Source organism: Talpa occidentalis, unplaced genomic scaffold (genome assembly GCF_014898055.3).
Source record: "Talpa occidentalis isolate TD23 unplaced genomic scaffold, MPIMG_talOcc4v2.1 talOcc4.11, whole genome shotgun sequence".
NCBI classification, from domain to species: domain Eukaryota; kingdom Metazoa; phylum Chordata; class Mammalia; order Eulipotyphla; family Talpidae; genus Talpa; species Talpa occidentalis.
The window spans coordinates 15114512-15138903 of NW_023601104.1; the positions used below are offsets into that span (position 1 = coordinate 15114512).

The 24392-nt window shown below is 37.9% G+C and overlaps 1 pseudogene; it reads right to left on the bottom strand.

Annotated features, from left to right (window-relative positions):
* Positions 1-19480: 19480 nt before the first annotated feature.
* Positions 19481-24392, bottom strand: part of LOC119239556 (farnesyl pyrophosphate synthase-like) — an 86492-nt pseudogene continuing 81580 nt past the window's right edge.

A 24392-nucleotide genomic window follows, 5' to 3' on the forward strand; every position in this document is an offset into this window, starting at 1 on the left:
ATATATACATTAGGCGACAGGAGACTAATATTTCATGCAGAAATCATAGCAGATACGCTGAAGGAGTTTTGAGTTATAACTAATCTTAAAGGGGAGATTCAATAACAAAAAAATGTAGGAAAGGAAATTGGCATACTAGATACTGCATTATGAAAATGTGTTCTTTTTATTGTAAATCTATGAACTAGTGTTATTTCAAATGATTTTTTAAAATAATATGAAAGCAATGATGTCCCCTGTACTTTGAGGATGAAAGAGATGCTAAGTGGCATTCTTCTCTTTTCCCAAAGAGAACTGAAAATAATCAGAAGTTCAGATAAGCCATTCCCAAACAGACCAAAAACTGATAAACATACTGATAGAGATAATGAAGGAACCAAAGTTGAAATTGACAGGAGAACATCTAGAATAGTCCACAGAAACACCTCTACCCCACTCACTGCTTCATGGTACAATGACAGGAAGCCTCTAGGGTAGTTACAGGCAGCTAAGAGCATGTAGAAGAAATAAATCTTAGGAATTTACCTCATTTTCTGAAACTACACAATGTTTTAAGAACAGCAAATAAAGACTGTAAACAATTATAGAAAAATTGAAAATGGTTCTAAGAAGCCCAAACTACATTATGAGGAAGTGACCATTTTGGGAGATTGGTGTGGGATAAAGGAGTAACCACAGAAGATAAAGATCTATGGCAACAAGGAAGCAGAGAGTCAAAACAAAACCAGGGTAGGGACTACTCTTAGCTAAACAATTATTCAGTATTTGTAGATGAGGAACTGGAGTTCAACTTCAAACTCAAAATGTACAACTTTGTAGTCTAACTACTTACATTTTAACAATAATATTTAATTTAGGCAGAATATAATTCATTCATTCAGGGTGTTAGTCATATTTTTCCATTTTATTTTAAAGATTTATTTATTTATTTATACAAGCACTAGGTACAGTCAGAAGTGTGGAGGGCGGGGGGTGTGTGAGAGAATTCACCAGAGCCAGAGCAGGGAACAGAACAGGCAGACTGACAAAATACACTGCTGAGGGAAACAGCAGGCGTGGCAGGAGAGGTCCACGTGCCATGTGGGACCCTCACTGGTGGCCGGGGATCGAACCGGTGCTGCAGAGACTGCAGGCATCTTCACAGCGCAGCGCTCAACAGCTGTGCCACCAGGGGAGGCCCTATTTTTCCTTTTATTTTTTAAAGATAATGTTGGTTTACATCATGGGCTGTATTTTGCGAGTTTAGGCTACTACCTTCAAGTGTTAGTACCACAGAGCACCCAGCACTTTAAGTTTTGATATTTGTATGACCTACGCATTATAAAAGGACCACAATCAAGAAAAATAAGATATCATTGCCTTCCCTCCTCCCTCCTCTCCTTCCTCCCTTCCGTTCTTTCTTCCCTGTTCTTCCCTTCTTGAGAACACTTATGATTTACCCTCTTAGCCTTTCAAGCACATAATACTGTATTGCTAACTCTATGCCCACTATGCTGCAATTGTCCAGCCTCCTCCTTCATCTTATATAACTGAAACTTTGTATCCTCTGACCAATATTCCACCCCCAAAACCTGAGAGCCACCATTCTGCTCCGTTTCTATGAGTCTATTTTAGATTCCACATATATGTGAGATCATGAAGTATTTGTCTTTCTGCATCTGCCTTATTTCACTTAGCATAACGCCCTCAGGAGCCATCCATGTCATCACAAATGTCAGGATTTCCTTTTCATTAAAGATTTATTTTTGTTTATTTATGCATACAAGAAGTGGGGTATAGGCCAGAGGTGTGGGGGTGAGAGGATTCACCAGAGACAAAGCAGGGAGAACAGGAAAATCTATCGAAATACACTGCTGTGGGGAGCAGTGGGCGAGACAGGAGAGATCTGCTGCACCATGTGGGTAGCTCACTGGCCAGGGATCTAACTCATGCAGTAGTGGCTGGCAATAGCTTTATTTAACCCCTGCACCACCTGGGAGGCCCTCCATTTTTTAAATAACTGAATAATATTCCATTGCGTAAGTGTGTGTGTGTGTGGCGCAAGGGTGTTCACCCCATACTTACATTCCACATTTTCTTTATATTTTCATCCATCAATTGACAGTGAGACTGTTACCATATCTTGGCTATTATGAATAGTATTACAATGAACATGAGGATGGAGATTTCTCTTTTGAGATAGTGATTTCATTTCCTTCAGACATATGACAATAGGACAACTCTATGATTAATAATCCTATTTTAAAATTTTGAGGACCCTTCATACTCTTTTCCATAATGACTGTACCAATGTGATATCCATCAACAGGGCACAAATATTTCTTTCCATCACATCCTCACCAACACTTGTTATATCTTATCTTTTTGCTAATAGACGTTCTGACATACATGAAGTGATATCTCATTGTGTTTTTTTTTTTTTTAATAGAGGCATGCTTTTTATTTATTTATTTGTTTGTTTCATTTATACATGCACTGGGTACAGTCAGAAGCACTGGAGGGTGAGAGAATTCACCAGAGCCAGAGCGGGGAGCAGAGCAGGCAGAAGGACCGAAGTACACTGCTGAGGGGAGCAGCGGGCGGCAGGAGAGGTCTGCGCGCCATGTGGGACCCTCCTCTAGTGGCCGGGGAGCAGCCGGGGATCAAACCGGCGCCGCAGAGGCCACGGGCAGCTTTGCAACCCAGCGCTCAACCGTTGCGCCACCAGGGGAGGCCCTCATTGTGGTTTTGATTCACATTTTTATAGTAAAGAGAAGGACTTCATGTAGTTGGCCATTTCTATGACTTCTCTATTTTAATTCCTTTGCCCATTTTTAAATGTAATTATTTGTTGTCATGAGTTCCTATATATTTTGGATATTAATTAGTATAAATGCATGGTTTGCAAATGTTTTCCACCATTCCCTAGGTTACTTTTCACTCTGTTGATGATTTCCTGTGATGTGCAGAAGTTTTTAGTTTTTTGTGATCCCACTTGTCTATCATTAATCTTTTTACTTGAGCTTTCGGTGTCATACACAAGAAATCATTGGCAAGACCAACATCAAGAGGCTTTCCATCAATGTTTTCTTCTAGCAATTTTAAAGTTTCAGGACTTACATTTAATCTAATTCATTCTGAGTTGATTTTTTTATATGGTGGGCAAGAAAGGCCCAATTTCATTATTTAGCACATGGATACCTAGTTATCCAGCATATTTATTTTGAAGAATTTCTTTTCCCCACTTTGTTTTTGGCAACCGTGTTAAAGATCAGTTGACCATAAATGTATGTATTTCTTTAAATGCCTCTAGGTTTTTTTTTAATTACTATAAATAAGCATTAGTTGAAATTGATGAATTCAGTCAGTAATCCCTTAAAATATTCCAGCACTCATAGGCAGAAAGCTTTAAAAAATTTTTTCAGAGAATTACAGACAATTTATAAATTGTATGCCACCATTATTTAAACTAATTTCCTTTAAATAAAGGAAACTATTTCACTTTTCCCTTTTTAAAATTCCTTGTGTGAAATATATAAAATTTATATGTTAATGTTTTTTGTAGAAGGATTCTAGAAAATTTCATACTTGTTCCAATTGATAAAATATCACAAAATACTTCTAGAGAGTCTTTATATTTTTCTACCAATTTTTAATTCCTGAATGATCTATGTGTTTCATATAGTCACTGATACTTTTGAGTACCAAAATATTGCTAAAGGTAACTGGAGCTGAAAAATAGAAGATTTATTTTTAACTTGTGATTCTAATTTATTATGTGTCTTCAAATTAATGTAGTTAATATTTGCTTTTCTCTAGTTCCTCCTCCATAATCAATTATCAAACATAATTTCAAGGCATATCACAGAAGTACTGAGAAAATTTTTCAGGTTTAAATTCTTCAGGTAACTGAAAATAAATATTTAATTCTTGAATAGGATTTTTGAAACTTAGTGTATAAATTTGACCATAAATTCCATTGAGTATATAAATTTGACTATAAAACAAATCAATAAACATATATTTAATGTAAGTTATTTTTCCTGAAAAAGATTGTTTTAATCATTTGTTTTCTTCATTTGTAGGACTAGTAAATCTTTTTTAAAAGATTTATTTATGCATGCAAGAACCAGGGTACAAACCAGAGGTGTAGGGGGTGAGAAGATTCACCAGAGACAGAGTGGGGAGCAGAACAGGCAGACTGACCGAAATACACTACTGAGGGGAGCAGCGGATGAGAAAGAAGAGGTCTGCTGCGCCATGTGGGTAGCTCCCTAGGTGGGGAATGAACTCGTGCTGCAGTGGCTGTGGATAGCTTCGTAGGTTGCATCTTAACCCCTTGTGTCACCAGGGAGTGACTAGTAAATCTTTGCAGAAAAAAGATGGCTTATGAAATTTAATCATCATAAAAATATGAAAAATACCAAGTTTTCCTAAGAAAAAGATAATAACTTTTCAAATGTTCACTCATGGAGAAAAAAAATGAGAAAAATAAAACAACACATGTATTTTAAATAGTGTAATGGAAGTGATACTTTGACTATATAAGGACATTTTAGATTCATAATTTTCTCATTCATTCACCTCTCATACATTAAATGATTATTCTAATGGGGACAAAACATCATAAATATGTACATAATTTTTAACCATTGGAGTTACAGTTTACAGAAGTATATTTGGTAAGAACAATACTTATTTTTAATATGGACTTCTATTTATTATTTACTGCTGTCAAGCATGAAAAATATTTAACTTGCAGAATATTGAAAGTAAGTACTTCCTTAGTTTTAGAAGTCTAAATTCTAGAGGGGTATACAAAAAATGAAGAAATATATAGATTTATTTCATTATATACTATATAAAGTATGTATATCTTGATAGATGAGAGAGTGATGATATTCAACACAGTTTTCTGTGTGTATTAAATTGCAACATAAGGAAAATAAATATTGCACACAATTCTTTTGGGAGAAAAGATAAGGGGACTTGATTCTATAATACAGCACTTTTCTTGAAGCCAAATTTAAAAGACCTAAGATAGACAAAAAGGGAAAGATGTGTAGAGAATATAAATGAGGCAAAACCTGGTTTTATAAAATGATATTTGTAAGAAAAGGTGCAGAGCCTTGTCCACAGATTCAAGCTAAGGAGCACCTATGCACACTTCTGCCTTTCTTATTTTTCAAGAGAAAGAGTTACATGCCAGAAAGCTGACAACAGAAGAAGTGTTTGGAAATTCAGTGCTTTTATCTTGAAAATAACATCTAAAAGAAATGGAAAGGCTGCACTTTTTTTTATCTGCACAAAAGCAAATTCAAAAGATTATTACTTTTTGTCCTCTTGGTGATATTGCCATGGGCTTTAATTAAAGAGTCCCTCCTCTGTCCCTCCACCCCCACACATACTTTAAATGTGTGACTAAGAATAAGAAAAAATGAAAGTATGAGAGCCCAATGGACAGGTCATGATTTTAAGCTACTCTGATGCGTATTCATAAAATAATGGAAATGGAAATCTGAAGGGAAGTCTAATCCACATAAAACCCATAATACTCACTGGAGGAGGGAACCCAGTCAGTAGTAACTGACATCAGTATCACTACACTCTGGAGAATTAGATCTCATTTTATACCATCTTTCTTTTTCATCACAGTCTAATAATTTTAGGTTTTTTACTATAATATGTAAAGACATACCATTTGACTAGAACACAAATAGCTCACTAAAAACAAGATATACTCTCTTCCTCAAGGAGAGAAAGTACACCCACTAGTCTTCTGCAATGTCTCAGTCTTTTGTCGATATCTAGGGTCTTTGAAAATATTCAGTATTGAAGGGATCAATTTGCTCCCAAGTGTGTTTTCTCTACACTTAGACATTGTCTGTAAACCTGAATGTTTAAATCTTTGGATGAAGAGAAGATTCTGCTATCCTTTACTTTTCCTTTAATTTGGTCACAATTCTGCCATGAAAATGCTTTCACCAGAGTCCTCTATGATTGAGACTTTTGGGGAAAGAAGATATCCAGTTAGGTTGAGGTTGAGCTAAGAATTGGTGTTTTGGGTGTTTGTGTGTGTGTCTTTTGTAGAGAGAAATGCTGATGAAGATGCTCTTTTATACAGTTATCAAATAAATATATATTACATTTAGTAGAATCAGTGTTTCACTGCATGACATATGCATCCCTGTCTGATCAGGTGTTTTTCACCATAGTATAAGTTATGTAATTATCATACTTTGATAATAATGATAGTTAAAAATGATCTATCACTGAGTGTTAAGTATTGTTTTAAATATGTCACACATTATTTCACTTAAGACCCATACTAGTGCAGTAGTAGTATTCCAATTTCAAAGGAAAGGAAATTGAAGTATGGACAACTCAATGACTTACTTACTCAGGTTGCAAAGCTAGTTAAGCAGATGAAGTCAATACTTGAATCCAGCCATGGTTTTAACTACTATATTATCCTCAGTACTTCAGTATACCACATCTATATCTTCAGTGTTCTCTGATAAGCATTTGTCTCTTTTTTTTTTCTTTCCTTCCTTCTATTCTGCCTACCTCCCTCCTTCCTTCTTTTACTTCTTCCTTCCATAAATGCATACATATTTATGTGTGTTAATATATTAATAACTGTAGGTCTGTGTAATACCTAAAAATGAGAACTGTTTTTCTTTAGGCAAAAAAAGGAATCTTTAATGGCCCTGAATTATTTGATATTAAGAAAGAAGGGAAGATGAGAGAGTTAAAAGGGAGTTGGAAGGGCTGAGCCGGTGGATCTTCCCACCTCCCATGCCTCTGGCCTGTACCCCAGTTATTGTATGCATAAATAAATAAATCTTTAAAAAAAAAACATCAAAGCAAACTGCAAGTTGATGAAGGATCCAGAGTTCTGTCCCATGGGGGCAGCAAACAAGAGGACTTAGAGCAAGGAGTCAGACAAAAGTATTCAACACTAAGCTTTTAAAGTATGGACATTTGTGGAGGGCTTTGGTTTTTCAAACATCAATAGGGCAGAGTTTGGTCAAAGTTTAAATACATCTTCAAGGGTGGGGAGCCAGACTCACATCTTAACATCTTATTCTCCCTCTACGCCCCCTTCCTGACTGCCTGTCTTTTGTTCTGTCATTTTCCTCAATTCAACCCTAATTTTCTTTCTTCCTCCAATATCTATATTCCTCTCTCTCTCTTTCTTTGTCTCCAATATCTAGTTTAACAAAATATTTTGACTTCTTTGAAAAAACACAAACTATAATCACAATTTTAAATTGACATTTGAAAACAAAGTTAAGGAAACTCCAGAAGACACAGAAAATAGAAGGGTGAAATATATCTACAAATAAATATGCAGTTTAGAGAAAATAATTTTACACAGGTATATTCATATTGTACTATAAATTTTAACAGGAACATCCTCTTGACTAAAGCTATAAAGGGAAATAAGTGATTACAAGATTCATACTGAACATAAAGAAATACCATGTCACTTATCGGAACAGATGTATTTTTTCTGTTACTTGTTATGGCTCATTTGATTTCAGTATATTATAAAATTTTCCTGTTTGCTCTTATGACATAGTATAAACATAATGCTTCCCCAGTTTTAAGATGTTTTTCCATGTCTGCCAAGGTGACTAGCTTCTTCTAGTTTACAGGAAAAGAAAATCTTCATGCCCATATGTGCCTTGGATCATTGCTGATAACAGGGTCAAGTAAAGCATATATTTTGATTGGACTTTGAGACAGTTTAGCTTATTTCTTATAGACCATTTTAGTGATTGAACATTTAGGATACAATAAACTGAGGATCCATTAATTCCTCTTATAAACACTTGCTGATATTTTGAAGCCATTTTCAGTGTTGGGATTCCTTATTAGAAAACACTTCTCTCCATGGCAAATATCTCATTGGAAAAATCTATGTCAGCTTACTTTACAATGACTATCTAGGCTCCTGATCTTGAACTAGAAATTAAGAGCTTATTGTGTAGATAGTTAGAGGCAGAAACAGTCACTGCAGAGTGTGAAGATGCATGAAAAAATGACTCCCATCAATATTTTTTTACAAAAGAAACAAGACCTAGAGTCTCACATGAGTTTTCCGTAAAGTGATTATACTTGAGTGCTAGGTAATACTGCCAACACAGCACTTTTTGATGGTTTATGGGAATTCTCTACAATCTTAAATTCTTTCAACTTAAATTGCACTTCAAAGTTTCATTCATATCCAGTAAAAATGATATAGTTAAGTTTTCAACAGGGAATGAATTATTCATTAAAGCAGATAATGGTGTTAGGGCTCAACCAAGGAGCTATAACATTAGCATAAAGAATTCCCTGTGCCACATTAATTGCTAAAATTGAAAATATACAACACAAAAGAAATTGAGTCAGAGATTATTTTTGTTAAGTTAAACAAACAGGTTTTTTTATGGAGCCTTTGTATTAGATTTTTAATAACGCTACCTGGGGGTTTTATAAACCATTTGATCTTGCTTTTTAATGATATTAGTACCAAAATACATGTCTACACAGGCTTAATGATAGGTTACAGTAGTGGTTTGGGTTTTGTTTTTAAGTTTAGTCTCAGGGAAATTCCACAAATGAAATATTTAGAGAAAAAACAACCTGTGCATTTGTGAGTCATTTCATTATTTTATCCCTGAAAGATGCTGATTTGTAAGTGGTGACTTAAAAATACTCTAATTGATTTTTATAAGAAACAACCTTAAATGTCACTTCATTCAATAAAGATATCCTGATTGAAGACTATAAAATTTAACATTGATTCAAAATGTCATCATATAATACCTAGTATATGCCAAGATAAAACATTAAGCAGTGTGGGGAAAAAAAAAGAGGTAAATATAACATGATTTACGCCCTGAAGAAAATCACTATTTATTTGAGGAAAGGACTATAATGGGAAAGCAAATTTCAAGGGAAGGACTGGCCTCAGAACTTGATTCATGTGACTCATGGCAAGGTTCAGGGAGAGAAAAGGGGGTGGGAAGAGGTTGAGAAGAGAGATAGAGATGTTAGGGGGAAAAGGATGTCCTAAAGCTAATTCCATACAGGCTTTGTGAACTCCACCCCCACCCCAGGCCAAAGCCAAAGACACTGGGAACTCCAAATCCCATCACCACCAAAGGGAAGGTGGCTGGGACCTGAGGGTGGGGTTAAGCAGCCAGGTTGGTATAAAGCCAGACACGTGGGCTTTGGAGGGGTCCCCCCATTTTGGCTCTCCGCCAGCTCGCAGTGTCCAGCCAGCTCGGAGAGTGCTGTTTGGGTTTCCAGGTCGGCGAATCGGGTAGGACTCATTAAAGACTTTATTTCCCTATTTTCTCCCTGAGTTGTACATTTTCCTTATTTCCTTTTCCCTTGTAAATAAACCTTTTATCAACCCTTTGTGTATGCCTGTAGTAGAGTATTAATAAGTCCCTTTTAAGCACACGGTGAGGACCCACAGTCAGGCAACCCGTTCAATATCGGGGCTGCCCTATAACAGCTGGCGCCCAACGTGGTTTCCAAGCTTCACCCGTGGTTGACCAGCCCAAAGTAATTTTTCTTGCATTGGTCACCATAAAGCATACTAGGTTATCGGGGCTGCCTTATAACAGAGAGAGAGAAGGTCACAAGAGCAAAGAGCAGAGAGGGCTCCCAAAATGATAGCCAACATCTTTTAATAACTTCATATTGCAAGCAACAGCCTACCACTACTACAATACTCTAATTGTGAATTAGCCTAGCCCATACTGGTGGGGAAAGAGACAAAGGTGTGACTACTTGAAGAAAGTCATTTTGAGATACATTTTAGAGGTGATCTAATTCAGCCCTTGCAAGTGAGAGTTTACCTATATTACACTTCCCCAAATACCAATGAAAAATTATCAAGAGTTGACTGTAAATAACACAAGCATGAAAACAAACAAGAAATTGTAGCTTATGAAATGTTTGAGAAGTCCCCTTCTGACTAGATATTTCAATTCAACCTGAGAAAATATTTTTAACCATTGAAGGAGTTCATCTTTGTGAATCAATATGATGGTGGTTTAATTTAATGTAGCAAAGAAAAGAGTGAAGAAAAAGGATAAAAAGTAGCAATGCTGGTTCTAAACTGCTGGGTAATCAGTCCACGTTTTCTGAAGATTCTCCTTGTACCTTGACATTCTGGGTTTGTTTTCATTATGGAAAATTGCTTTAAGTTACTTGATAAGAGAGTTATTTGATGAAGTAGAAAGAGCAGGGATTTGGATTTAGAAAACCTGACTTCTAAGTCTAGTTATGCCTCTTGCTAGTTATGTGACTTTGGACTACCAGTCATGTTTATTGCCAGTTTCTTTAATTGTAAAATGGATGGGATAGTGTAAAATGATTAAAGGTCTGAAGTGACACATGTCAAATGATACTGACCTCAGAGAAAAAAGGTGAGGAAACTCATCACCATTTAGGACTGTGGTATGAGTGTTGGACTGGATAAAGTAAAAAAGGTGAGCATGAGAATGAAATACAGAATGAATTATGTATGGGAGAGCACATATGATGCCCCTGTTAATGCTGGGAAATAGGACTTGTGGAGCCAAAGAAAACTCTTGAAAATATGTTCAATGGGCTGGAAGCAAGAGTACAGATTTTTAAATGGTGATGGTTGCCTACAGTCAGGATGACAAGAAGGTGCAACTGGAAATGAAGGAAGCGTGATTAGAAATCTAGTCTCTAGTCTAACCGCTACATTTTGAATGGAGAACCTCCCAAAGCTCCTAGGAATTTCTGTTTGTGGTCTTTCACATTAAGAAACAGTCTATGGAAGCTCTATGTTTAGTAGGTCCAGAACCTAGGTATTTACCCAAAGGACACAGAAACATCAATTCCAAAGAACACCTGCACCCCTATGTTTATAGCAGCACTGTTTACAATAGCTAAGCTTTGGAAACAATCCAAATGCCCAAAAATAGATGACTGGATCAAGAAGATGTGGTACATATATACCATGGAATATTACTCAGCATTCAAAAAAGATAAACACATGCAATTTGCAGCAACATGGATGGCGCTGGAAGGGATCATGCTCAGCGAAATAAGCCAAAAAGAAAAAGAAAAATACCGGATGGTCTCACTCATAGCAGGAATCTAGAAAACTTAAATAAGGGACCAGGAAAATGAATAACTATAAGAAAGTGAAAATCAAAATCAACAAAAAACTATGAACCAGAGACACTTTTAGGGGGGCGGGGGCGGGAGGGGAGGGATTGGGGTCAGAATGGGGGGGCTGCAATTGTATGGGGAATATAACAATAAAATTTATAAAAAAAAAAAGAAACAGTCTATGTGCCAAGACATCTACTCTCTGTTCCCATTTGTGGTCCTAACACAAAGAAAATCACTTAGATTATACTGATAAGATATATAAGTGGCTGTGAAAGCACATGACCAGCCTCAGGGAAAATGGCAATCTTATCTTTAATGTATTACACATTCCTTCTCTGCAACCTTTACTGTTTTACTGGAGGGTTCCCTCCATACTTTTGACTCAAACATCAGGCTCTCACAGGTATTAGACTGACTCTTTTTTCTTACCTAGGAAAAGCATCTGATTAAAAAGAAAAATTAGGTCCTTCAAGGTAGTTCAACACCTATCATGTGGGTCACACCTGCTTATATGTATATAGAAAGCTTTGTTGGATTGATTTCCAAAAGTCCTGCCCTAGGAATACCAAATATCTAATGGTGAGACTCCAGTCTTAGGTTAGTGGCCTATTTTAGGCAGCGGTTACTTCTATTCTTATAGTAAACCTGGTCATGATTAAGATCAGTTCCACAAAAGCTCTAATATCAAAGACTACCAATTTTCACTATCTTTTTTATTCTCAGTGAATGCAAGTCAGGGATAAGGCTATTTTATCTATTCGTCACAAAACACATATTGTTAGAGGCCATAGCCTTTCAAAAGTACACCAGAAAAAGTTTCAGAAAAATATTTTAGTTGCTACAAAAAAAAATTGATTTGCATTTCCCTGATAAGTAATGATAAATGCTTTTTCATATGCCTGTTGGCCATCTGTTTGTCTTCTTTGGAGAAGTGCCTATATAGTGCCTCTGCCTATTTTTTGTTTGGGTTATTTGCTTTCTTTCTGTTGAATAGTATGAGTTCTTTGTAGATCCTCAATATTAGTCCCTTGTGAGATATATGGTGTGCAAATATTTTCTCCCATTCAATAGGATGTCTTTGTGCTTTGAATACAGTCTCTTTCACTGAACAGAAGATTTTAATTCAAAGAAGTCCAATTATTTATATTCTCCCTTATTATCCTTGATGTTGGGAATGAATCCACAAAGATATTTCTGAAGCGTACGTTATGAAGTGTCTTGCCTGTGTTTTCTTCTATGTATTCTATGGTTTCAAGTCTTACATACAAATCTTTTATCCATGTTGAGTGGATTTTTATGTAAGGTGTGAGATAATGTTCTTTGTAGTTCTATTCTTTTGCACGTGGGAGTCCAGTTTTCCCAGAACCTTTTATTGAAGACACTCTGCTTGTCCCAGTGTATATTTTTTACTCCTTTGTCATAGATTACTTGTCTATATGTGTGAATTTACTTCTGGGCTCTCCATTCTATTCCATTGGTCTATGTGTCTCTGTTTGTGTTTATTCCAATACCATCCTGTTTTGATTATTATGGCTTTACAGTCTGGACTTGTAACATCACCATTTTCCCCCTTCTTAATCAGGAGAGATTTGGTTATTCAGAGTCTTCTGTTGTCCCATAAGAATTTCAGTAATATTTGCTCTATTTCTTTGAAGAATACCATTGAGATATAAAATGCTTTATGATACTACATCATTGTGTTATTTTAAGGTGGGGCACATTCAAGTAAGAAGTGACATTACTATAGGAAAACTCCATCCATTCTTACCTAATTATCTAGGCAAATAAATTTTTTCAGTGCCTATCCAGGTAATAACAAGAAACAGGAAAATAACAAATATAAAAACCTGTCTTCTTCTAGCAATGAGTAATGAATTCAAAAGTTCTACCCATATCAGTTACAGATTGTTTTCCAGCAAATTCTTGTGTTTAAAATCATTTATCACAATTCCTGATATATTTATCTTAACCATTCTGTGTCAATAATGTTCATAATTATAATGAATGCAGACGACATTTCCTAAAATATAAAATCTCATGATTATAGCATTTAAAAAAATATTTCCTCTTGCTCTACATAGATAGAAAAATACTAGGTTTTGTTGTAGAGAATATGAGTGTAATCAAAAGATTTTTATGAAAAAATATATTAGCATGAAATTATGTAAAAGAATGAATGGAAACATTAAATTTATGAAGAAAAGTACTGATTTTTAAATTTCTCAATGCAAAAACAGTGTTTTTTTTCATGTATTTCTTCAATGGATTCCAGTAACTATTAAAGCACTAAAATATTTAGAGCCCTTTGGAAACATTTAAGAGAATGATACACTTATATTTTTAAATTTCAATAATAAAACATGGTGGAAACTATAAACCTCTCCAACATTTAAAATTATACTTAAAAAGCATAGATTAAATAAAGTCCTAAAAATATACAAATGAGCAGGGTGCATCATGTTTCAAATTCCTTTCAGAGGAAAATATCAGAAAAATGTGTAGAGTTCACAGCATTGGATATTATGCTCACAACAAGTTTCCATGCTTTTTCATCTGCCCAGAGTTACAGTCGATCACTTCTATGAAGCACCCTCACATTTACATAAAGAAAAGGAGTCAAACACAAATATTTTGGGAGGCTTATTTTCAGATGTAGATGTACAGATGGTAAGAGAGGCAGTCAAAATTAATAACAAAGAATATCACTATAGGGGTCTCCCCGGTGGCGCAGTGGTTGAGCGCTGGGTTGCGAAGCAGCCGCTGCAGCGCCAGTTCAATCCCCGGCTGCTCCCCGGCCACTGGAGGAGGGTCCCGCATGGCGCGCAGACCCTCCTGCCGCCCGCTGCTCCCCTCAGCAGTGTACTTCGGTCCTTCTGCTTGTTCTGCTCCCCGCTCTGGCTCTGGTGAATTCTCTCACCCTCCCGCACTTCTTACTGTACCCAGTGCATGTATAAATAAATAAATTTAAAAAATAAATAAATCTTAAAAAAAAAAATCACTATATAGAATTTGTGAATATATTTTCCCTCTGGCATCTTTCTATATTCAAGTTATTAAAGTATAAAATTAGAACTCTTACCTTCTTAGTATAAGTCATACTGTTAATTAATATAAGCAGCATTCTTCCATTTTACTTTAGGACAATATTTCATTTATTGAATCAACTAATAATGTTGATACATCTATAATGTCTAATTATATCAAGATATGGGAGTGGGAGAGGGCAATGGCTTAAGGAAAAAGGGATTATGAAGAATAATGAAACATGTTCCCTTACTTGCAGTATTTATGTTCTAGTTGTGTTCTTTAACTTTCTAACAATAAAACTGAAATGAGGGACTCCCTGTGGTGCAGGGGTTAAAGTCTCCACTCTATCAAGCTCCCTCCAGCATCTGTGGCCTGAGTTCAATCCCCAGCCAGGGAGCTACCCAGATGGCACAGCAGACCTCTCCTGACTTGCCCGCTGCTCCCCTCAGCAGTGTACTTCAGTAGATATGCCTGTTCTGCTCCCTACTCTCCCCCACCCCTGCCCCTCTGGCCTAGACCCCAGCTCTTGGATGAATAAATAAATAAAATAAATCTTAAAAAAACTGAAATGATAAATCTAAGTTTATAACTTCCCATTAGTTCATCAGGAGGAGAAAACTGAGGCCATGATTCTGTATTCCCCTGCCTTTGTATGAATGGTATCATTCATTTGAATGTTACTTCCCCTTTTACATAGACAATAATTACTAATTGAAGTCCTCTGTATAAGTCAAGGAAAAATTAATCAATGTTGGTTGATTTATCAATCTTGGTTTACACTGGAAACTATTGCTGAAAGATAAAAATTGCTAGCTCTACGGAGTTACATCTGTTAAAATAAGGCAGAAGAAGCTGACTCACTATGCAGTTGCAAATAAGGCCTCACCCTGCCCTTCCAGTTGTGAAGTTTGGATGTGGCTTCAAAATTGTCCCAAATTAAGCCAAGGGGCCCAGCTGTTTTATTCCCTTCATCATAAATTCATTGGAACCAGGGCACATCTTTAAAGGATGTATAATCTTGGACAATTTGGTTTCTTGCAGCTAGGGCAATACCCAGTGAGGGCCATAACCATGAGCACCTATTTGTAGTTAATAGCCCCAGCAGCTAGGTATGGGTACATTGGGTAGGAAAATGGGGTCTTGAGGATATACCAGTGTCCACTATAGACCTAAGAGGAAAACTAATGTACTAATGAAGCCAATACTTACTTTATGCAAGGTACTTTTTTCCTAGGTGTTTGTTTGGAAACATTTTCAATCAAAACAGCTAAATATCCCTGCTCTCATAAAGCTTATTTTCTAGTAGGGAAAATACAAAAGCAATGGTAAACATGACAAGTAGAGAGAATAATACATAATATTAAAAGATGATATATGCTATTGATACCGGAATTGTCAGGCCTAGTCTCCCAGCCAGGAACGGATTCCAGGCTGCAGGGCAGCGCTGAGTCCCAGCCGCTAGACCCCCCCCACGGGTTGGTGTCTCACGAAGCCACAGCAGGAACTTCGCAGACGCTCAGGCAAGCAAGCGAGCAGAGGCAGTTTGTTTAGAAAAAGAAAAAGTTTATTGAGGAGAAAAAGAACAGAAATAAAGTGGGACTCCCAGGCCAGGGAACCAGGCCTGGGAGGGGCAAGGAAGCCAAAGTAGAGTCATGTCTTAGGGAATATATACCTTTTTTTCCTCATTATTCTAAAGCTGCCCCAGTCTCTTTGTGATTGGTCAGTTCTTGGCTGTTTCACTCAATTTGCTACTGAGTGGGGATCTTCACATTCCTTATCTAGTAGGTCTGTCTTTCCCCATTTGTTGCATCTTTATCTTTATGGCCCAGTCCTCTGGATGGGCATCCCTGCATTGAAGTTAAACAGCTGCCCTTCTAATGTGACCATAAATTAAACCACTCTCTATTTCTCCAATCTCCGCCTCCCTTTACCACCTGAAGGAAACCAGGACCAGCATTAACAATGTTGTCCTTGGTCCTGGCATGTTTGTTTTTCCTAATGGAATTGGTTATATTTCTTTGGTTGTCCTTATCTCTGAAGCCTCCCTCAATTCTTCAGAGGTCCCCTCCTGCACTGTCCCTAAAACTGCCTAATAACCCTAGCTTGCCCTGTCTCACTATAATAACAAGAAATGGCACAGCAGAGGACTAAGGGTTTATATACACACATATGTGTGTATACATACATACATGTATATATATGTATTTATATATATATATTTACCAAATTTTACTATATAACATAATGTGAATATCTCCACCTAGAATTTGTTTCTTAAAGACAGTCTTTTTGTTATAGGACAGGGAGAGGGGCAGCCCAAACTCCTCAAACCTGCCTATTCTAAATGGGTTCTACCATCCGCCACATCAACACAAAACATATGAGACTTTAATGGGAAGGAACTTTAATAAAACTAGGAAACAATACAGGTAAGGCAAAGAGTCTAGTTTTTAAATGAAGTGCCCAAAGTTACCCATTCCCTCGTGGGTAAAAGTCCATCCATATGGGATTGGCCCAGAACAAGGCCCCAAAGCCTGCCACAAGTCTAAAGCATCTTCCAGTGGGGACCCACAGAAAAGGGTCAGAAACAACCAGACAAGCCCCGAAGGAAAAGAGCAAAATCAACATCAAGATAAAAGCTGCCATTGTCACCTCCCCACGGGTCTCACCCACATCTGTGTCACCCAGTCCACGACCAAAAGACAAGCGCAGTTTCTTCACGTGTCTCTAGGCTCCACGCGCCTCCTCCAGGTCTCCTGGCTCCATCCTGCTTCCTTCCTCAGTCTCTTCTGCAGCTTCTCCTCTCCCTGCTCAGCTCCACCCTCCCTTGGGTGGGGCAGGGAACCTCCCCCTTTCCTGGGGACCACCATGTTACATTTTTACCCCTCATATCTAGAATTAAAGCAGGGTTCAACTTGTTACTGCCATGAATGAGAGAGGTAAGATTTGAGTATATTTCATTTGACATAAAAATAACAGCAGAAGAAAGAGACGTACAGTCATTTGCAGTGAGTTGTGTGTTTTGGTCATAAGCTTACATTTCTACTTGTTTAAAACATTCTGTTCATATAAACAATAAGGTCAGTGAAATTTCCTCATCTTTGTTTTACCTCTCTTTGATGATCTTAATTGCCACCCTCATATCATAAGCAAAACTGACTTTATGTTGAGAATAAGTGGTTGCCTCTGGGGTATGATTTGAAAGACTGCATAAAATGCTCCTCTCCACACAAACAAGACTAAAAGCATCCAGGTGCTCAAGTATTTAAAATTCCACTATTAAAGCTTACAGCATTGCAAATTAGTAAGTATTGTCATCACCCTACTCGAAAAGTCGAGCTACTTTTGGTATGCTAACTCTCTGAGTAGAGACTAGGTGGATGAGTATTCCTGAGGGATTCTGCTATGACCTCAGAGAATTCAAAGCATATGAGATGAAAATCAAACTTAATAATCTCTGGTTTGGTTCTGGAGGCCCTCAGTATCACGAAATAAGCAAGGGAAAGAAAGTTGGTATTTAGGGAAGTCGGCAGAATTAGGAAACACTTGTTTATGCTCCTGGAAAGAGATGGAGTGATTCCTTCATCTTTCCCTCAAAGGTGAACTAATCCCCCCAGGTTATCATAAATTTCCCAGAAGTACACAGCATCATCTCTGCTCCAATATGACTTCAGAAAAGAAATTAATTAGCCTGGGAATTTTAACATCAGGGAAGAGCTATAATAATATGGGAAAGTTTTTCCCATATGATCGCATACAACACAAGGATATCCACTCTTACCAATACTATTCAACATAGTGTAGGAAGTCCTAACTAGAGCAATCAGGCAAGATATAAAACGAATGCACACTGGGAAAGAAGTAAAACTAACCATTTGCAGATGATACAATGATGCCCATAGAAAACCCTAAGGACTCCACTAAATATATATATATATATATATATATATATATATATATATATATATTAGAAACTGATGGAGGATCAGAATAGAAAAATCAGAAAGGAGGGGCCACAAGACAAAAAACCTGGCTCAAGCAATACCAGGAGCTAGGGATGGGGGTAGAAGTGATAAAAATAGTCCTTAAATCACCTACAGGAACTAAAAATCCTTAAACTCCAAAGCATAGACCCAAGCAAAATGTCAGACTGCTGTTAGTGTCAAAGGGCGCACTGACTGGTGGTAAAGATATGGAGATTGAGGGCCATTGTAGAATCTCAGGTCCCTTTCAAATTCTACATACTGAACCAGAATCAACAACAAACCACACCACTGAGGAATGAGCCCCTCCCAAAGATAAGACTATATGGGGACAGCAGCCCTTCTGGCCACCTGTGACTATGCAGGTGCTACTTTTTGCCAATTCTCTCCCTCTGCAGGGCAGCAGCCTCCTGCCTGCCCATGACCTGTACCTGCCAGGCCTTCTCTTCACTTACCTCCCTCAACAGAGGCAGCTCTCCTCATGGCTGCCTGCCTGGGAACATGCAGGCCTCTCTTAGCAAACCTGCCCCTTTCAGCGCAGCAATTCCTGCCCACTTGTGTCTATGCAAGTGCCCTTTATTCTCCTCTCCCTTCTATAATAAAGCCACCCTTTTCGATATATCTAACCTCTCTGTGTCATCAGGAAACTCGCATGTGCCATGAAGAGGGAGCTCTGGTGAAACTTCCCAGAATGAAGGCAAGGACCCCACTCTCTGAATCTAACAACTCCAAAAACAGCTTCAGAAACAATGAACCTGTACATTAAAGTGGCAGGTTGCCAGTTCAATCTACAAAAATCAGTTGTGCTTCTATATGCAACAATGACTAGAAGAAAGATTATCAAGAAAACAGTTCCTTTTACCGTAGCATCAAAAAGTATTAAATACCTAGGCATAGACTTCATAGTGGAGGTGAAGAATCTGTTTAGTGAAAACTATAACACATTGTTAAAAGAAACAGAATACAAAGAAATGGAAAGATAGTCCCTGTTCATGAATTAGATAAAATGGCCATCCTATCCAAAGCAATATACAGATCCAACACGACTCTAGCAAAGTTTCAGTGTATTGATGCAGGGCTCTTTGGGTACTAAAGCCCTCCAAGGACAATGTCCAATAGAGTACAGGCCACTGTCTGAGTTTTTCACCTGCACACACAATTGTAAGACCACTCATGTTTAGGGAATCACAATAATGGGGTTTATTTAACAAACAGGGGAAACAGAGTTACTAAGCATGAAGCCCACAAGTGGCCAGCTATCTTACCCTAGCATCCACAGTGTTCAGAAGTCCCAAACAAAAGGCCTCTCCTCCAAGATGAAACTGTCCAGCCGAAGATCACCTAGAGGCATGGCAGTAGCAAGCGGTGGCTGGTATCCAAGTCACAGCGCTGCTCCAGTCAGTGGTGCTCACAGATGGGGCCAGTGAGACTATGCAGCAGCAGCCTATAGCAACAGCCCAAAGCTCAAGATGAACAGTACTGTTCACTGGAACAGACAGCAGCCAGAGATGAAGGTGGATGAGCCAATAAGCAGCTATTAGTGCGCCTTTGGCCCATACCAACAGCAACAGCACAGTGAGAACTAGTCTCAGGGCCTCTGTGCCTTCTCTCCCACCTTTGCTCACACTCTTTTTCTTTCTCCAGATGACAAGAGCAACAAGACTGTAGGCAGATTCAGCCTGTCTGGTCACCTGCAAAGCTCCAGGGCTTCTCTCTCTGTGGACTGCTGGAAGCTTTTTCTTTAGAGGCAAAGAACAGTCTTTCAGGGACTCTGCCCTAAAATGAAGATGGGATGACTTGCGGAGGGGGTCTGGCAGAAAGCATGCTTCCAGGGCTCACTCCTAAGCTTTCTTTTCTCTTCATTCCCTCCAACTTCTCATTGACACCTCCTACCTATTCACCTTGGTCCTTTCAATCTGCCTGAACCCCCAGGGCAGGAAATGACCTTATGTAGCAGCCTTTGATGCAAGCAAATGCCACATTTTCCAAAGCTTAGTAAAACTTGAGTCTTGCCCTGTAGTGTAACTACAAGGACCAGGAAACCGTATTCTTTAAAAATATAGAGCAAACACTACTGATATTTATATGGAATTACAAAAGACCCAGAATTGCCAAAACAATCCTGAGGGAAAAAGGTATAAAAACATGAAGCAACTGTGAATATTGCTTTTGTTTAGAAATAATGTTCTGTGAGGGAAGCAACAACTCAGATCAACCTTCTAGAATAAAGAGTTTATTATCTCATCTTCTGGGAATGCTGCCAAAGGAAAGCCCTCTGCTGTCAATCCTTTATACTATGCCCGTTACTTCACATGAAGAGAACATCTTCACTGGACAACTGCTTAAATTCCGAAGATCGATAGTCCTTTGTCCCAGGAGAGCAGGCTTGCACCATTCCTCTATGCCTCTGGGGCTCATAACCTTTCTGGTCCCTTTCTCTAGACATTACAAGTCCTCCTTCGGAGCCTGGGACCAGCTAGGGGACAATGGTACCATCTGGGTAGGACTCTGCGATCCCAGAGTTGCACAGGACCCCCTGTAGGCCTTGTCTCTGATTTTCCCATTTTGTGCACTTTTAAATCTTGTATCAACCCAACACATGTTGGCATCAGATTAACCAGTTACCCAGGACTTATATTTATGGGCTTATCCTGAATCCACACAGTAGAGTTTCTGTTACCATAAAGTGGTTATCAATTTTTCCCCCATGGGGTGGCATTCACATTTGAAGTAGGATGAGTTTAATACTCTAGGTACCAACAGTTCACCATTAATCCTTGGGGTTGAATTGTCCTTCCCGGACTTGTTGGCTCTTACTTGTTCTTGGTTGTACAGTAGTGCCTATACCCAAGGGCAATGGAGATAACAGTAGGCATCCTTTGCTCTGTGAATGTCCTGCTACTGCTACCCACAGTAGGTGCTTTAGCCTATGCCACCAGCTGGGCAGTCTACCAATATGGCCACACCTATCTTCTTGAAAGACTTTGATTATCATCACTCCACAAAGCCAATGGATGTTTCCAACCAATGTCCTAATCTTGCTGCATGCTTTTCATGGTAATCTTAAACTATGCCAGACAAGGGATGAATATTCCTTGCAGGAAAGTGAGCACAATTTTTGCTTAATCCACAGGTCCTTCACCTATTTTCCCATTGTATAAAAAATCTGAGAGTAATTCTCAAAGAGTTCACATTCCAGAAATGGAATGATTATGCTCTAAATAGTTCAAAAGAAGACAAGATTTGAAGTTAGTCTGTTCTACATTTATATTATAAAATTTGGAGTAGTAAATTAACATGAACAGAGAATGAATTACTATTTGGGCTTTTCTGTGTAGCCTGGGTAAGACTTAAATTTATAGTCATCATCAGTAAAGTATAGTAACAAACAACCTTTGAGAGAGTTACTGGAAGTCAGCTTTTTTTTTTTTTTTTTTTTTTAAGGTGGGACCCTCGCTGGCGGCCTGGGAACGAACCGGTGCTGCAGAGGCTGGGGCAGCCTCTCAGCCCAGCGCTCAACCGCTGCACCACCAGGGGAGGCCCAAAGCCAGCATTTATTAATAGAAGAATGGAAGACACAGCATTGCAATAGTGACATAAGCAAGAGTAAATGCATGATATTACAGAACTGCAGAGAAAAGATATCTATTGCTTCAGTACAAATTCACAAAAAGTGATGGTGCTGTAATAATAGTGTTGATACTTTTTTCTCACAGAAGATGGGAGAATAAGAGAGATGTCAGGAATGACATATTTGGCAATAAAGAAGGTAAAGAGATGATCCCCGGCCCTGAACAGAAAGATATGGAACCTGAACACCATACAGATTCTTCATCAACTGAACAGTACAAGCATGTAAATAATGTGTTTATGCTATTTTAAATCTTAATCAAGAAATCACTGTGTGTCAATGAATTCTGAATTTCTATTTTTAAATCAAATTGTTGTTTTCTTACATTTATTTCATTATATATATCCCCCCCCCCTTTTTTTTTTTTACATCATTCTTCCTTTTTATACAATGCATGCTTTCTCCTCTCAGGTGTAGTCCCTGTAAAATTCCCATCTCCAATTCATCCATGAACCATCACCATAGTCCCTTGTGTTATTCCCTCCCCTATTTTGATCACTTTCCCTCCCTTGTACAATGTCTCTGATTAATAGTTGCCTGTTTATTTTGTTTTTTAATTTATTATAATTTTTTTTCCTGCTACCTTACTTGGTTACCCTACATTCCTCCTATAAGGAAGAATATTTTTTTCTTTTTCTTTCTTGTTTATTTCACTGAGCATAATCCCTTCCAGCTCCATCCACCTTGGTGTGGCAGAGTTTATCTTTTTGGATTACTAAATAGTATTCCATTGTGTATTGATCCAGTCATCTATATTTGAGCATTTGGGTTGTTTCCAGATTTTACCTATTATAAATAGAGCTGCAATAAACATAGGTGTACAGGTGTTCTTTTGAATCAATGTTTTGTGTCCTTTGAGTAGATTCCCAGGAGTGGAATTGCTGGGTAATATGGTAGCTCCATTTTTAGTAGACTGAGGAACCTCCATACAGCTTTCCATAGCGGTTGGACCAGTTTGCATTCCCACCAGCAGTATAGGAGAGTTCCTTTTTCTTCACATCTTCACCAACATTTGTTGTTTCCTGGTTGTTGTTTTTTTCTTTTTTAGATTTATTTATTTATGTTTACAAGAACTGGGAGGTAGACCAGAGGTGCAGGGGGTGAGATGATTCACCAGAGACAGAATAGGGAGTAGAATAGTCGAAGCCATTGAAATACACTGCTGAGGGCAAGACAGGAGAGGTCTGCTGTGCCATGTGGGTTGCTCCCTGGCTGGTGGGGGAACTGAACTCATGTTGCAGTGGCTGGTGATAGCTTGATAGTGCTGTTTTTTAACCCCTGTGCCACCAGGGAGGCCCTGTTTCCTGTTTTTTGTTTGTTTGTTTGTTTTTTAATGTGTGCCATTCTCACTGCTGTAAGATGGTATTTCATTGTGGTTTTGATTTGCATTTCCCTGATTACAAATGACCTGTTGGTCATTTGCATTTCTTCCTCTGTGGAGAAATGTCCTTGTAGCTCTTCTACCCATTTTTGGACTGGATTGTTTACTTTGTTTTTGTTTTTTACATGTCAGCTCTCTGTAGATCTTTGTGATCAGTCCCTTATCAGTAGTATTGTGTGCAAAATATTTTTTTCCCAATTAATAGGGTGTCTCTTTGTTTTGGTTAATGTCACTTTTTCTGTACAGAATTCTTTTAATTTGATGTAGGTCCAGCTGTTCATCTTTTCCTTTACTTTCTTTGCCTTGAGGGAGGTGTCTTTAAAGATATTACTGAGATTATGTCATGTAGTGTTTCGTCTATATTTTCTTGTATATATTTTATGGTTTCAGATCTTATGTCCAACTCTTTAACCCATATTGAGTTGTTTTTTGTGCATGGTGTGAGGTAGTAGTCTAGCTTCATTTTTTTTTTCATGTACAGTCCAGTTTTTCCAGCACCATTTATTGAACAAACTGTCCTTGTTCCATTCCATGTTCTTTGTCCCTCTGTTAAAGATTAGTTGTCCATAAATATGTGGGTTTATTTCTAGGTTTTCTATTCGATTCCAGAGGTCTGTGGGTCTGTTTTTGTTCCAGCACCATACAGTTTTAATTATTATGGCTTTGTAATATAGTTTGAGGTCTGGGAGTATGATACCTCCATTCTCCTACCTTTTGGTCAGGACATTTTTGGCTAGTCGAGGTTTTTTTGTGGTTCCATATGAATTTCATCAATATTTGTTCCATCTCTTCGAAGAATGTCATGGAAACTTTTATTGGAATAGCACTGAATCTGTAAACTGCTTTCAGTAGGGTGGCCATTTTGATAATGTTAATTCTTCCAATGCATGAAAAGGGGATGTCTTTCCATTTCTTTGTGTCTTCTTCTATTTCTTTTAACAATGTTTTATAATTTTCTTTGTATAGGTCCTTTACCTCTTTTGTTAGGTTTATTCCCAAGTATTTGTAAATCAAATTGTTTATATAGACCAGGGCCTCACACACAATGTCAAGTGACTTTGACAGAATAATAGAGTACTGCACGGGCCTAGCCTTCCTAACCAAACTAGGAAAAATGTGAAGGTCATTCCAACTTTGGAACATACAAGTTTAGTTGAGGCATTTACTGAAACTATATCACACCTAAACTTTTTCATCTGCCCAAATTTGTCCCTTGGTTCCTTACCTTACTTTTCCT